Source organism: Garra rufa, chromosome 7, assembly GCF_049309525.1.
Source record: "Garra rufa chromosome 7, GarRuf1.0, whole genome shotgun sequence".
Classification (NCBI taxonomy): domain Eukaryota; kingdom Metazoa; phylum Chordata; class Actinopteri; order Cypriniformes; family Cyprinidae; genus Garra; species Garra rufa.
This window is the reverse complement of record NC_133367.1, coordinates 50110285-50123016: the sequence shown is the minus strand read 5'-3', so window position 1 is coordinate 50123016 and position 12732 is coordinate 50110285.

Genomic DNA, 12732 nt, shown 5'->3' with positions numbered 1-12732 from the left:
TTCGTCCTGCTAACAGCTGTATACAAGAAGATACACAAGAAGCAGAATTTCGGGAGTGATAAATCCCTCACGAATGAAGGATTAATTTTAGAATATGAGAAAAATATAATTTCTCAGAACAGCAGACTACAGAAAAATATTTGAATTTTCGTGTCAAAATATATATATTTTTAAATGCAGTTGCAATTATTTATAATGACTAAATCTAGGAATTCTTTTACTGCACATAACTTTACCACAACAAGAAAAGTAAATAGTTTTGCAGCACTGCAACAGTTATTTTACATCATTTTATGATAAAAACACAGTATGACATTTTTATAAATATATTAAAAAATAACAAATAATTTCACAATGCTGAAGTCAGACCAAATTTTAATAAAAAAAACTGCTCATGTGAACATGTGTGTAGCACCTTTTTTGTATCATGATTAAAATGCAGTGTTTAGTTCTAATTTTCAATTTATTATTATTACTTTTTAACTGCAAAAACAGTTTCATTGCCAGAAAAAAAAAAAAAAATGTATGGCTGGTAAATTCTCTCAAATCACCAAAAAATTTCGTTTGTATCATGAATAAAATGGCAGATATGGCAAAAAGTTTTAGGCCCTGCTTGTAAGTGTAGAAATTACAACAAAAGTATTGTAATTCCCCTACTGTAGAATAAGAGAAAATAACATACTGGTGAAATACTCATTTTTATTTACTTTACAGAATTGTTTTCCAATATTACTGTCGTTGGAATAATACTATAAAATTATTATTATTATTTTCATTATTCTTTTTTCAAATTATTTTTATTCTAATTTAGACTGAGACACTATATCACAACTAATAAGAGGATTAAGTCCCTACCTCAAGATCAAGTCAATTCACCAGCTTTTTTCTTTGTTTAGTTTTCACACTGAAACTGTATTGGAGCTCTGAATTGTGCACTCTCAAAGTGCACCAGATAGATGAATTTAACTGTAAAATGTACAAAATTTTCTTACGGGGGAGCATGCCCCCGGACCCCCCTAAAGACACTGCTGTGGGAATTCTCACTCCAAGCTGAACTCAAAAGTTGGCAGCCCTGTAAATAACATAAAGCTATTTAGTTTGTTTAATACAACAACATGGACCCGTTCTGTAGGAAAGATAACCTTAACTTCTATTGTGATCTGGCGCTATGAACTGAACGTTTAAGGGGGGCTGGGCGGGCCGACGAAGAATACAAAATATCGAACGTTTTATCGAACACATTTTTTATTGATATCGATCTCTTGTCTATCGCGATATATATCGTTATTGTTTTATCGCCCAGCCCTACACCCACCTTCAGATGGCTTTGTTAAAGTAATTTCTTGCATTGCAGAATGCACACTCTGCGCCGCCGAGATTTCCGCGCGATCGTTAAAACAACCCAAAAGTAGGCTAAAACACTGACGCACATTCAAAAGCAATTTTAATGCCCTGCGTTTACAGAGCGACTCCCCAATGCGCGCAAATTAGGCTACATAAAATATCTAGGCTGTTATTAGTATGTGGCCTATAATAAGTTGTGTATTAGCTCTGTATCATGCTGCAAAGATTCGGTCTCTATTTGCACTTTGAATATTGAAAGAGTAGTACTTTGATCATGCCAGATTTATGAACTAGCAGAGCAATGGAACAATATATGAGCATGACGATCAATTAACCTCTTAACTGTTACTCCCATTTTTGAACAGAGACGTGAAAATTAAGAATTGAAACTTAAATCTTTATAATTAATGGGCAAAAACATTTTGTAATATGATTTATGTACATTGTCCATGTTAATGCAATGTCTGATTTTAAAATGGTTTCAAAGGATGAATTTTGAAATTAAGTTTTATTCATCTGATATATCATTTCTTATTATTTATAAAGTGTAATAGGGGAAAAAGGCAATGAGGAAGTCTGTTTGTTTAAAAGGAACTCCTGTTATGAAGTAGATTTTTGAGGTGCACTCTAGTCATAAAATAATCTATGACACTCTTGTCATAAATAATTTTTCCGACATAATTTGTAGCACAACAAAAAGTCAAATATCTATTTAGGAGCCTTAGACCTTTCCAACATTATATGGTTTGTTATGATTAGATTAGAGTTTATTTGTAAAATGGTGAAGAAAACTTGGGCATCCCACAGACTGGACGATGAAAGCCATAAAATGTTGATAGGCAAGTGTTTCTAGCTAAGAATCTTTAAATCTCTTTACTCTGACATAAGACCTTTGTATGTTTGTTTTTTTATCCTTAATGGTGATTTTTCCCCCTTACATTATTACATTATTTTTCATTAAATGTCTTTAAATTTAAAGCAAAGTTTATTATGTCTTATTTTACTGCTGTTTGATAACCTAATGTTCAGGGGTAAATATTTAAAATAAAAAAGTTCTCCAGAATCGTGAGAGAATCGTGATCTTTATTTTAAGCAAAAAAATCGTGATTCTCATTTTATTCAGAATCGTGCAGCTCTACTGTATATTGTCATCAAGCTGTCAGTTTTGCTTGTTAACTTTTACATTAATAACAATTTTTTATTTACTGCAGGGAAGAAGACTCCAGCCCAGCAAGATGATGCCAGCTCATGTCCATCTCAGGAAAGAAAAAAAAAAGGATTCATGCTGAACGTCACACGCAGAAACCAGAATCAATGCATCCCGTTTAGGTCTTCTGTATGCACTCGATACATATAGAGCTGTTTTACATAAAATTCTTTGAAGAAAAGACACCAAAAGAACAGCTAAATTGATGTCTGTAATATATGAAGATTGATATATATATATTGGTGGCCAAAATTACTTGAACATTAGTATTTTTACCGGCTAAACCGGCTGGTTTAAGGTCAGTTATTTCTATCTTTTGCTGTAGTGTGTAAGTAGGAAATATCAGTTTTCATTTCCTAACATTCATTTTGCCATTAATTGAAATAATCCAGTGAGATTTCTGTGAGATTTCAGCTGGTGAAAATACTAGTGTTCGAATCATTTTGGCCACCACTGTATAAATGTTCATTATTTTTATTCTCACTGATATTAAAAATGATATTGAAAACACTTTTCTAAGTTAGCTTTTAACTCCAAATAAAATCAATAGATATCAGTGTTATTTTATAATGCTGTTAACACTTTCTCTGACAAAGCAGCAGTCATGAAAACTGGTTTGTCATGTAATGTTTGACATATACCCTGTACTGGAACTGAAGATTTTATAGTTAAAATGTCACGTAAAGATAAAGTGTCTGGGTCCAAATGCAGGAGAGTGTATTTAATTGACAATAAACAGATAAACAAACAAACAAACGGCCAACACGGCACACACGACTGGATCTGGGCAGGAGCAGGATTCACATAAAACTTGAAAACAGAGACAGGAAACAAACCATACAGAAGACAGGTTACAGGAAACAATGCAGACTCACCAGGGTAGTGGAAGTGTGGAGATTATAAAGACAAATCATAAGTGTTATCAGCTGGGGAAGACAGGTGACAATCAAGGCAGGTGCAACAATCAGGGAAGTGTAGTGCAGGGAAGGGAAAACAGCGACATCGTGTGGCGAAGGGAAAGGCAGCAGCCCAGAGCCATGACATAAAATCTATACATTTTTAGGTTTATTCAAAATAAAACATGTTTACAGACTGAAAAATAAAAAATTGAAATGTATGATATTTTTAAATGTATTTTTACATTTTAAAGTCAATAAATGTTTTTTTTTTGTGAAAAAAAAAAAACAGTGCCTTAATTTTAGACTACACACATTTTTTGAAATTGGGGTGAATTTCCCTTTTACGTGACTCTTGTGGGAGGGAGGATTATTATTATTATTATTATTATTTTTTAAGCGATTGAGGGGAGCTTTTTTTCCCAAAAAAATGTTATTAAATGTTTGATCATGCTGTGTACTTTAGTTTTTACAATAGGGCAATTATTGAGTGAGCATGAGCACACCGTCTCTGGAGAGCGCAGAAGTGCTGAATGGTTTAAATACTGGCCAAACTTGAAAAGAAATGCAAATTATAAACTTTAGTGACGATGTAAACTGTGACAATTCCTGTTTCAACCGTGCAGTGTGCAGCTCGCTTATAGTGCAGACGCGATGTGGTCATTTAAAGACAGAGAGCTTGCGGAGATTCACTCGTGCTGTTTGTAAAATAACTCCTCACAGAAAGATTTCTAATTATTTTGTAAGTTATTTAATAAAGAAATATGAATTGTACCTCAACGCAATTGAACACCCTACTGTGAATATCAGAATTTAAGGATAAAAGACTCGAGTTGCTTTTAACATATTCACAAGTCCTTCTCCTGGAGTCGGGTCAAAAGTAATCGTCAAGTCAAGTCTGAAGACTATAAAAATGCAACTCAAGTGCGACTGAGGCCAGAGTTAATTTATCTCTCCCGGGAGTTTATTTGAGTTTACTCTCAAGAGTGTAAATTAACACTGAAGCAGAGTTTATGACATTAAAGTTAATGAGATAATTAGTGATTAATTAAGTGATGATTGATCATTATTGAAGACACCTGATGTTAACAAGCAGAATCACCAAAGGAGAAAATCACATTTTGTAAGCAACCTTTAAAGTGGTCAATGTTTGCATTAGTTGATCTCTTGACCCTTACATTTTTAACAATTTAATTTGACATATTACTCTGCTGTTTTTAAGATTGTGAAGTGGTTTAGAGGGCAGGGAAATGAAGAAAATGAACATCACTGTATTTTTTTTCTCACACTGAATTAGAGAAAGTAGTATTTATGAATGATGTTCTCTCTTATATAAATACTCTTCAAACTGATTAAAATATTCAAGTCTTGGTGCCACTGAGTACTTGCAAATCTGTTATTCATGAACAGGAAAAAGATTTGTCAATTTGTATTTTTGTAATTATTTACCTGTATTGGCTGTATTTTATTGTCAATGAACAGACTGCGTTGTCCAGTTAGTAGCCTAATGCTTAACTGCCAGAGGCGCCGACACCATCACTTGATTTATTCCTCCCTTATAAATGTGGAAACAACTTTACTCAGCAATAGGCTACTCCTTCTGTGGTGTTTTAAGAGTAAGACATTTTTCGAAACTATTCTAAATATTTATTATATTTGTGTTTGCTATATTCACAATAAAAACAACACTTTTTTTAAAATGACGGAAACAAACAGGATGCCACTGTGAGCGCATCACAAAAATGAACAAAATTCTGCATAAAGGCTGCTACTTGTTGCACAGTTTATTTCATTCTGTTAATTTAATAATTATATAGAAAAAAATATATATAAGAAATATATAAAAGTTAATCAGAAAAATAATAATGTTTTTTGTTTTTACGCATATTTTCTTTGTTGATAACAAAACATGAAAAAACTGATGGAAACTTAGCAAGTGTTCTTCAAAATGAATTCTAAAAATATTTTCTAATATTTTTGACTTTGCCGTATCGAATTATGCCTTTAATGTATGACGGAATACACTAAAAAAAAATCATTCACCCAATTAAAAAAATTTAGGGTAATGGTTCACATCTATATCTTGGAAAATTAAAAAAATTAAAATAAAAAACTTAAAATAACAATATTTCTATAAAAACTGTTCTATAAACCTGGCACAGAGTATATTTTTCTTGTTGGTCAGTTAAATTCTAGTTTTGATCTGAAGATATAGATTTAATCAAAACAAAAATTCTAATTTAAGAAATATAAAAACTGTAAATATAGAACTGTTTTCCTCTCGTGTATGTGACAGCATCAGTGGTGCGCTCGTTTATTAATGGCATTGATTTGCCTTCATAGATACTCGTGCATTCTATTTTTATTTTAAACGAATTCATTATTCAAATTTTATCAGTTAACGGTTAATGATCGGATAACGAGCAGCGGTTGTCGGTCAGGAAAACTAACCGAAATGAGCATCCCTACCTGCAACTCTAAGAGTTATGGTGGATGGAAAGCCCAAACTGTTTCGTTGCCCCGAGGATGCCGATCTTTTTTTCCATGACTACTTATCCTCTACTCTGTGATTGTTGGACTAAAAGTAAGTTTTTTCTTTTTTAAGTGACTATATTTTTTTCCAGACTATGTATTCTTTATTTCGTGAGTGGAGGATTGTGAGTAGGTCTCTGAATTGCAGCTGTTTTTTTGTTGTTGTTTTTTGATTCTGTGAATATCAATTTCCTTTGTGATTTGATTGTGAGTAGCACTTTAAGTATACTTTGCTTTGTAACCGCTGCTAGTAATTTATCTGTTTTTTTATCACCTTATTTGTTTATATTATCGAGTTAAAAGGTCCTTTTTATGTTTAATATTATTATTGTATCAGACTTAACCTGTAGTCGCTTTTTCTTTGGTCATTCTGTGTTTTCTATTTTGTTTTTTTGTTTGTGTTTATGACTGTGTTGTTTTGCAGCTCTTACCCATATGTTACCCTAACCAATTCTATGACTTTATTTAATTTAATTTATTTTTTGAATTAAAGATTCACCAAATTTTAAAAATTGTACATTTGAATATCAGAAGTCTTCTCCCTAAAATTGATCTTTTAAGAGCCTGGGTTTCTCTTTATAAACCTCATATTGTTACTTTATCTGAAACTTGGTCACATGATCGAATTAGCGACGAGGATATACAACTAGAAAAGTTTGTTTTATTTAGAATTGATAGACCTTCAAGAGGAGGTGGTGTTGCTATATATGTTGCTGCTCAGTTAAATTCTGTGTGTGTAACTCCGTTAATATCACCAGTTAATTTTGAATGTTTATTTGTTAATATTAATTTTCATGATAACAAACAGCTAACTATAGGTTGCTTGTATAGACCTCCATCTGCTCCTGCTGATTCCACAAAATGTATTTTGTCAGTTATTAATTCTTTAGGAAGGCATACTGAACTCATTATCTTGGGTGATTTCAATTGTAACTGGTTGGATCGTGCTTCCTCTAATGATAAACATTTATTTAGTAGCATCAATCTTACTCAGTTAATTGATGAGCCCACCAGAGTTAGTCCAAATGTATCATCTCTGTTGGACTGGATATTGGTCACTAATCCGGAAAGAATTATTAAATCAGGTGTAATGTCAGATTGTTTAAGTGATCATTCTGCTATATTCTGTGTTTGGAAAATCAAAATGCCTCGCCTTTCTTCAAAATATATTACAATTAGACAATATAAGAATATTAATTATGACTATTTTATTTATGATTTAGTGTCTATTAATTGGAACAGGCTTGAATTAATTCCCTCAGTTGATGACGCCTGGAACTTCTTTTATTCTGAAGTCATCAATGTAATCAATAAGCATGCTCCTTTGAAAACAATAAGAGTTAAAGGCAGGCATCTTCCTTGGATTAACTCAGATTTGATTCATCTTTTCAAGCAAAGGGATAAGGCTTGGACTATATATCGCAAAACTAAATTGCCAGAGGACTGGGAATCTTATAGACAGCTTAGGAATATGTGTAAAACCAAGACAAGGAATGCAAAATCTAATTACTATAATGATTGTTTTTCTCAAGATTTTCGTAACCCCAGACATTTCTGGAACCATTTAAATAACGTTTTAAATAAGAGAAACAAAACCTCTTTAAAAGAGATAATGATCAATAATGAACATATTTCTGATCCTATTCAGGTATCTTATGTGTTTAATAATTATTTTACTTCCATAGGTACACATTCTACTATTAAATATTCTGATACCTTCTCTTCTAGTGGCTGTTTAAATCAGCTATTTTCTTTCAGTAAAATTTCTCCCTCTGATACTTTAAAAGCAATACGTGGGTTAAAAGAATATAGTTGGCCTGGTCCAGATGGTTTGGAAGCTAAATTTGTTAAACTAGCTTCTCACATCTTAATGTATCCTTTGACTGATTTATTTAATCTATCTTTATCTTCTTGTTCAATGACTTCCATATGGAAATGTGCTAAGACTATTCCTCTTTTCAAAAGTGGTGACCCATCTGATTTGAATAATTACCGTCCAATTTCTATTATTTGTACTGTAGCAAAGGTTTTTGAGAAATTAATTTTCAATCAAATATCTAATTATATTAATCAGTTTAATATTTTGTCCCCATTTCAGTCAGGTTTTAGACCTAATTTCTCTACCACTACAGCTCTAATGAAATTCACCAGTGATTTGTTTACTTCTTCTGATAAATGTCAAACTACCGGTGCTATCTTTATCGATCTTTCTAAAGCATTTGATATTGGTTGTTGACAAGGGTGTTCCCCAAGGATCAACCCTAGGTCCTTTGCTTTTTTGTTTATTTATTAACGACCTTCCCAAAATCTGCTTACATTCGTCTATTCAGCTTTATGCAGATGATACCGTTATTTATTTTTCTCATTCTGATACTTCATATATTCAGTCCTCTTTGCAGTTAGACTTTAACTCATTACAGAATTGGTTTTATAAAAATAAACTCATTCTTAACAAAAAGAAGTCCTGTAGTATGGTGTTTTCTAGAAGAAGTGTTTTCATCGTTCTCACTCTTTTGACTTAGATATTATTTTTAAAGATGGGTCACTCTTATGTAAAGTCGATCGATTCAAATATCTTGGTCTTTGGCTCGATCCTGAATTGTCTTTTAAGCATCACATTGACTATATTACTAAAAAATCATATGGGTGTCTCGGTTCTCTTTATCGCTCAATTAATTGCTTTTCATTTCAAGTCAGGAAAAGATTAATCTCCCAATTAATTCTTCCTATTATTGACTATGCAGACATTATTTATCAAAATACTTCTGATACCAATTTAAAACCTTTAAACATTATTCATAATTCTTTATGTAGGTTTGTTTTGAGATGTCCTTATAGAACTCATCATTGTATGTTGTATGAAGCTCTTGGTTGGCTTCAACCTAAATCCCGAAGGCAATATCATTGGCTTCAGTTTCTTTTCAAGTGTATTTATTTAAATTTTCCTTCTTATTTAAAACAGTTTTTAGTTTCATCTACATCTATTTATTCACTTCGTCATATGCAGTATCCACATTTTTTTATTCCCAGAATCCTTACTGAAGTTGGTCGAAAGGTCTTTTCAATATAAAGCTCCATATGATTGGAACAATCTTCCTTCTTCCCTTAAATCAATTACATCTTTTCATCTTTTTAGGATTAATTTAATATCTCACTTGAAAACAACCTGTTTAAGTTTTTAACTTTAGAGTGAGAATTGTCTATAGGCAATATATATATTTATGTATATGTTATTTTTATTTTATTTTATTTTATTTTTATTTTTTACAAAAATGTTTTTTATTAATATTTCTGATAAACTACTTATTTATATTTAGGTTTTCATTACTGTACTAAAATGTATATTATTTTTTATGTACATGCTTTTTTTTGACATAATTGTAGATTATGGGTGGGTGAATAGGGAAGTGAGCTGTGAATTTTTTGTATGTTTTTTTTATTTATTGGAGCATCTCAAGGGGCTTTCCCTCAATAAATAAATTCAAATTTGTGTTGTGATTTTTTGGTAGCTTGTTTCGTGATTTTCAAACATCTGTATATCTGATTTTTTCTTTGTTATGATAATGTGCTTTAAAAAACAATGTTATAAAGACAATGACCTAGTGACCAACTAAAGCAAACACTATTCAAAAAATGGTAACCTTCAAATGAAATTCACTAAAACTATGAAAATAAACCTCTGTTAATTCTCAGCGTGAACTTCTGTGTGACAAATAAAGTCAAACTGGGGTGCGTTTCCCAAAAGCATCATTAGCCAACTATGGTCACAACTTCTGTTGAACTCTGTTGGTAACGACTGAACTTGTGACCAAAGTTGGTTTTGGGAAACGCAGCCCTGGTTAGTAATGTGTGAAGCTGGTAATGCTGTGTGTGGAGCTGTTTAATCCTCCTCTGCTTTTATTTCAGTTGATTTCATCTGAGGCTGTGACTGGAAGTCAGTTGTAGTAATTATAAATCATTTGTAATATTATTTCTTAAATGGGAATTCTTGCTTTGATTAAATCTATATCTTTTTGTTTAGATCAAATCTAGAATTTAAATTCATTGACTTTCTTCAACAAGAAAAGTATACTTTCGTGCCAGATTTTATAAAATAGTTTTCATAGAAATATTGTTTAGTGCAAGTTATTTATTTTTCTTTGGCTCAAGTTATAAAATATCGATGTGAACCATTAAATGTGAACCTGGACAAATCTGTTTTACATTCAGCACTTGTTTTTTCACAGTCTTGACTGCAAATGTTTGTGATTTGTTTGCATATTATTTTATTTGTTATGTACTATAGATTCTGACAATTCAAACAAAAATCAGGCTCCTGTATTCATGAAATCAATTACTGTCTTTGGTCAAAAATGCAAGTAAATTAAAATGTTATTTGTGTGCTATACTTTTATATTTTTAGTAGCTATATACAGCAAAACTACAGCGCTTCAATTAGACTATTTTTTATGAAGCTGTCAACACTGTAAACTCTGACGACATTCAATCAGTTGATGAACATCCATTCATATGTAGACTATTGTTATTAAATTCTAGATATAACATTTTTATTTTATTTACAAGTTTTGTGTTTTTCCTGTTTTATTCGTTCAATATTAAGAAATAGGTTTTCAATAATTGTTTTTTAAGAAAGAATTCAACCCCCCAAAATGTAGTTTGTCTATGTAACAATATGAGGTAACTGTTGCTGTGATATTAAAGTGCTGGTGTTGAAAAAAAGGCTCCAGCAAAGTATTGCAATTAATAAGAAGCCAATTAAATGATTATTTATTAATTTTTACATGTATTTTAAAATGGTTTGAACTGAGGGCGAGAGGGCAGCGAATAAAACCACTTCAACAGAAAACAGTTTTTTTTTTTTGTTACTTTTACTTTTTACTCCAAACCTTGTAGTTACTGATATGTGATGAGCAGTGTTAATTTTGACAGCAAATTCTGATTTAGTCTTAGTCTTTGGAATAATACACCATTTAGTTTTAGTCCTATTTTAGTCGTGAAATCTTTTAGTCTTAGTCTAGTTTAGTTGACTAAATATCATAAGAGTTTTAGTCTTAGTCTAGTTTTAATAGAATAAATATTAGCAGATTTTTCTTCATAATTCACGTAATTGTAAGTACATTACAATATATGGAAGCATATAGAGAATACAGGCACACATCTAATTGTTGTAATAAAAAAACATTTATTTTATTAAATGTCAAAAACATGAGTTTTTTTTTTTCACAAAAAATAACCATTAGACCTGCTCTCCCTGAACAATAGGCCTATACATGCTTCCTGAAAAAGATATGCATTGTCCCTGAATTATGTTCAAATTGGTGGTGTTTTTCCCAGCGATTTTTACTCCACATGGTTTAAAGACTCTCTTGTTGTCCTTGTTCTCATATGTGAAGTTTGACCAGATGTCAATTCTTCGTTTTCGTCCTAGACCAAGCTCTGACACTTCTGTCTGTCTGTCTGTTCGTGAGACATACCGCTGCCCTCGGACTGCGTGCACAAAACGTTAGCGTGTTGCTAACGAGAATAGTCAACTTAAATTAACCAAAGCTTTGTAACCAAGTCTGGGTAACCAAGTATAAAGTATAAATAATATAATGTATAACAAACGTCCTCATAACTTGAAAACCGCTGCTTTTGAAAATGGCTTTGCCAACTTAGATCAACCTGCCCTCAAAAGATTCGCTCTGATTGGATTACAAAAGGGTAGTTCTTATTGGATCTCTTCTCCATTCGTCCCGCCCCAACATTTTCCTCTCATTTTTATTCGTTGACTAAAGTGTCAATCAAATTTCGTCATCGTCTTCGTCATCATATCTGACTTTTTATTTCGTTTTTATTTAGTTTTCGTCTGTAAACGAATCTTGACGAATATTTTTCGTCATAGTCTTCGTCAACGAAATTAACACTGGTGATGAGACTCACCATAGTTTCTCCAGTTTACAGTGTGGATCCTCCAGTAGAGCAGACAACAGCTTCACTCCTGAGTCTCCTGGTTTATTATCGCTCAGATTCAGTTCTCTCAGGTGTGAGGGGTTTGATCTCAGAGCTGAAATCAGAGCAGCACAGCCTTCCTCTCCAATACTGCATTTCCACAGCCTGTAGAGAGTGAAGAACATGAATGATCTCTGAGATTGTGTTTAATCTTTAGGGTGAGAGTGTGTTTGTTTGTGTGTTTGTATGAGCACTACTTTTTCTATACACCAGGATTGGCACTATGGAGATTTCAACTTGCCAGAACAAGCACAAGCTAAGAAACTAATTGAAATGCACTTTACCCACATGATTCCTGACACTAGTTCATCATTTTTGTTTATCAAACCATGTGTAGTACTATATAGACAATAATATTAAAATATGAATAGATTATAGTATAACATATTACTCTGGTGTTTTTGAGATTGTGAGGTGGTTGAGAGGGCAGGGAAATTTGGAAAATAGACATCACTCTATTAAAGTAGCATTTATGAATGCTGTTTCCTCTTAAATAAGTACTCTTCAAACAGATTAAAATATTCAAGTCTTGGTGCCACTGAGTATTTGTAGATCTGTTATTCATGAAAGTGATAAATATTTGTCAATTTGTATTTTTGTAATTATTTATCTATATGTTTTATTTTGGATTATGTTATATCATATTATATTTGGACTCGTGTGGTAGTTTACAATGGGGCTAAAGATGCACAGACACATTTAAAATTATTACAGACTTATGTAGCAAATGAGAATCATTAAAATTACAGGCTTATATTTTGA